Source organism: Odontomachus brunneus, unplaced genomic scaffold (genome assembly GCF_010583005.1).
Source record: "Odontomachus brunneus isolate Ranch 3 - 2012 unplaced genomic scaffold, Obru_v1 Obru_scaffold_194, whole genome shotgun sequence".
NCBI classification, from domain to species: domain Eukaryota; kingdom Metazoa; phylum Arthropoda; class Insecta; order Hymenoptera; family Formicidae; genus Odontomachus; species Odontomachus brunneus.
The window spans coordinates 503,462-507,588 of record NW_022639644.1 but is presented as its reverse complement, the minus strand read 5'-3'; the positions used below and the strand labels follow the sequence as shown (position 1 = coordinate 507,588).

Here is a 4,127-nt window from a genome sequence, read left to right as displayed (position 1 = left end):
CCCCCCCCCCCCCCTCTACGCTCGACCGATATGACCGCGAAGAGCTGTCGATTCTACTCGTAAAACGAATCCAGGAGCGCTATGCAACCCCCTTCCGGTATACGCAAAATCGCACGAATCGAGCTGTCTCGCACTTGTGACGAGCGCCCTTTGGCTGCCACGTCACAATATATAGTATAATACAATTTCTTTAACTTTTCAAAATAAGCGTTTGTCTTGTGATGACTTCCGTATTTAAATTGAATTTTTTTTCCAACGAGCCATTTCTTCATGTTTAGGAACAGGAAAAAGTCACTGAGGGTTAAATGCAGTGAGTATAGTGTGTGTCGCAGCAATTCGAAGTGCAATTTATGGAGTTTTGCAATTGCAATTGAAGAGATGTGAGCGGGTGCATTGTCGTAATGGAAAAGCACTTTTTTCTTTGCCAATGAAGACGTTTGGTCTTAATAGCATTGTTCAGTTGCTCCAGCAATGATGTATTCTCCGTTGATGAGTTTGCTTTTTCTTAGATAGTCTATGAGCACCACCTCCTGCGAATCCCAAAAACAATCACCTTCCCGGCTGATAGAATTGTTTCTGCCTTCTTTGGAGCACTTCCATCCGCTTCCATTCATTGTTTGGACTGTTGTTTCGTTTCTAGCGTGTAGTGATGAATTCATGTTTCATCAACGATGACTAAGTTTACACGACTAAGTTTAAAACCTGCTTAGTAATAATCGTATTTAGTAAACTCTCGCATCCGATTGGTATATTCTTTTAGATCTAGAAATATACTCCAATTGGATTCAAGAGTTCATTAACTACGGTTACTAAACCGGTTTTAAGCTGCTGTGTAAACTTAGTCAGCGATAAATTTGATACCCCTGGTATCATTTCTATGTCAAGCCGAGAACTTTTCGAACTACCCTCGTATTGTGGAGAACATTAAGACTTTTTTTTTGGTGAGGCAGGAGAAGTGTTACGCATATCTGCGATCCTCTGGGGAGAGTCACGAATTATGTGAGACTTTCCCTCTTCCCAGCAAAGACTGAGAAGAGGGCTTACCCACTAAAACCCCTGCCGGGTGTCTCCTGGTGGGATATAGTGGGGAATCATGGGGACTGTTGTTGCCATTACTTCTCCGGCTTCCCGCCCCTGGGGGACCTAGTCGGCGCTTTTCTGCGCTGGTCCTCCATTTATACGAAGAGGTGGCAACGTGGCTCACTGCCCGGGTTAATCTTCTAGAGGATATTAAGATTAATTTAACGCACTATTTGAAATGCTATTTTCATTGATATTATTTAATAATTTTGTAATTATATATACACACACACACACGCGCGCACGCACGCGCACACACACACACACACACACACACACACACACACACACATACAGGGTGTCTGACTCGTACTGTACCAGAGCTAATATATAGCTAGAATAGGTCGGTGTGAGTAATGAAACGGGTGTCTTTTTTTAAACAACTACGTGAAATTTTGAGATATTAACAACGAAAGATTTCTACCGAGCGGCAGCCCACTGAGCAATCAGCACACGCGCTGCGGTGAGACAAACGCTATACGCGCTGTAGCATCGGCATGACAGACTAGCCGGCCTAACCTCTTAGCAACGCGTTTTCCTTGTTGCTAGGAGGCTGGGCCGGCAAGTCTGTCATGCCGTACAGCGCGTACAGCGTTTGTCTCACCGCAGCACGTGTGCTGATTGATCAGTGGGCTGCCACTCGGTAGAAATCCTTCGTTGTTAATATCTCTAAATTTCACGTAGTTGTTTAAAAAAGACTCCCGTTCCATTACTCACACCAACCTATTCTAGCTATATATTAGCTCTGGTACGGTACGAGCCAGATACTTTGTGCGTGCGTGCGTGCGTGCGCGCGCAGGATGTCCCGCGTAAAACGTGCTAAAAAAATATAAATATATATATAATTAATTTAATTTCATAATTAACTTGATTTTGTAATTAACAATTAAATTTCAGTCTAATTTAATTTAAGTTGGCATTATTTAAAATAGTAGTACGTATTCTATTATTATTCAAACTTTGATAAAATCGTGAACATCGTTACTACTATGAACATCTTAAATATACGGAGTATATCAGAACTAGTGGGAAAGCGAGAAGGAAGTGATTTTACTTGAAAAAGTAAGTGAAAAATGTAGAATAAAAATTTTTTTATATAAGACACTCTTTGTTTTCCAGAAAAACAAACTTTGAATATTTATCAATATGTGTACATTTGACAGAAAGATTTTTGTTTTACTTTTTCGATCCATCTTTTTGTGTAAAATCACCTTCCTTACAAGGAGATGACGCCAACTGTAAAATTGATTTCGGGACGAAACATAGCCCATTCGATAGCCGTAATATAGAGTATGAAAACCCTAAAAGGGTTTGGGTGAATGGAACTTCGTTTTCGAAATATTGCAGTACAAAGTGAGAGTCACGGAACCGTGCCCCATATAAGGCATAACGTAGCATGGCTTCTCACTAAAGTGGTGTAGCTAAGCAGACTAAAGGGCCATGTACAATTGGTTTAGCAATAGACAGTAAGACGTAAGCAGTAAGCGAGTTGACTAGCCACAGTCGATTATTACAACAATAATCGACTATGATTGGTCAATTTGTTTACTGCTTACTGCCCACTGCCAATCTCATAGTAGATGGGCCTTAAGGCTCTTGCGCCGACGGTAAGCGTTTGAGTCCGGCCTACGAGGCGACGGCGTGCAATGTTTTTTTTTTTTCGTACTGTCGGACATATATGTATAGCTGTAATATATATATTTGTATTTCTGTGTCAATGTAATTGTTATGTGAGCAATTAGGGTAATGCACGTTATAGTAATGGAAAATAATGTGAAAACATACTGTTTACAATCATTGTAGACATAATGTGTTGAATGTTTTGCACATAATATGAAAAAAATAAATATATAATTCGTAAATATACAAGTCGTATATGGGCAGGGAAGTATCCTAGCAGACACGTTATATAACAGTTACAAGTCAAGTAGGAAATTACAACAAACATTTTGATATTTGTTTGGATATTTGTTTTGATATTTGAGGCTTTTGTACGTATGTTGTATGTTAAGTGTTACAATGTGTTTGCTGGGATACTTCCCTAGTCATATACGACTACCTTGTTCGAATATATTTATTTTTTTCATATTATGCACAGTGCGAAACGTTTAACACATTATCTACAATAATTGTAAGCAGTATGTTTTCACATTATTTTCCATTACCGCGACGTGACATTGCCCTAATTGCTCACATAACAATTACATCAACACAGAAATACAAAAAATATATAATACAGGTATACATATATGTCCGACAGTACAAAAAAAAAAAATGCACGCCGTCGCCTCGTCAGACTCGAACGCTCGCCGCCGGCACAAAAAAGACCCGCACAAGAGTCTTATACTGCAATTCTAAGTAGAATCGTAAGTCTCGTAACTTGTTCTCGTAAAATTCATAAGAATTTATGAGTAGATTTACAATTGTATGCAATATCATATGTCGTACAATCACTTATAAATATCGTAAATTACATGAAATCGTAAATATTTACAAGTAATTGTGCTATAATATAATATTGCATAGAATTGTAAATCTATTCATAAGTTTTTACGTATTTGACGAGACTTACGATTCTGTTTAGAATTGCAGCATTAGTCTGCTCAGCTACGCCGCTTTGGTGAAAAGCCGTATTACATTATGCCTTATATGCGGCACGGTTCCGTGACTCTCATTTTGCATCGCAATATTTCGGAAACAAAGGTTCATTCACAAAAGCCTTGTAACGACGCGTAATTAATCGTTACTAAAAAAGTACAACAACGCAAGCCGAACACCGCGAACCGAAAGCGCAAGAGGACAGCGCGTCCTCCAAAACAATAAACAGCGCGACCGCCGAACAACAGCGGTAAATAGCGAATCAAGCGAGATTCGAGGTATATAAAATTCCGCGTAATCGTAATCGACAGATTTCGATCATCCGCTCTCGAAAGAGAATCAGAACCGATCCACCGCTCTCGAAGGAGAATCCGATTCCGATTATCCGCTCTAAGAGAGACCGACTCCGCTCCTGGCAGATTATTGTTCGTCGATTGGCGACTGTAGTC

The 4,127-nt window shown here is 39.7% G+C and overlaps 1 protein-coding gene across 5 annotated transcripts in view; it reads left to right on the top strand.

Annotated features, from left to right (window-relative positions):
• The window catches only part of LOC116851842 (nuclear fragile X mental retardation-interacting protein 1), an 87,185-nt gene that overhangs the window by 51,353 nt on the left and 31,705 nt on the right, over window positions 1–4,127 (top strand). The window lies entirely within an intron of this gene.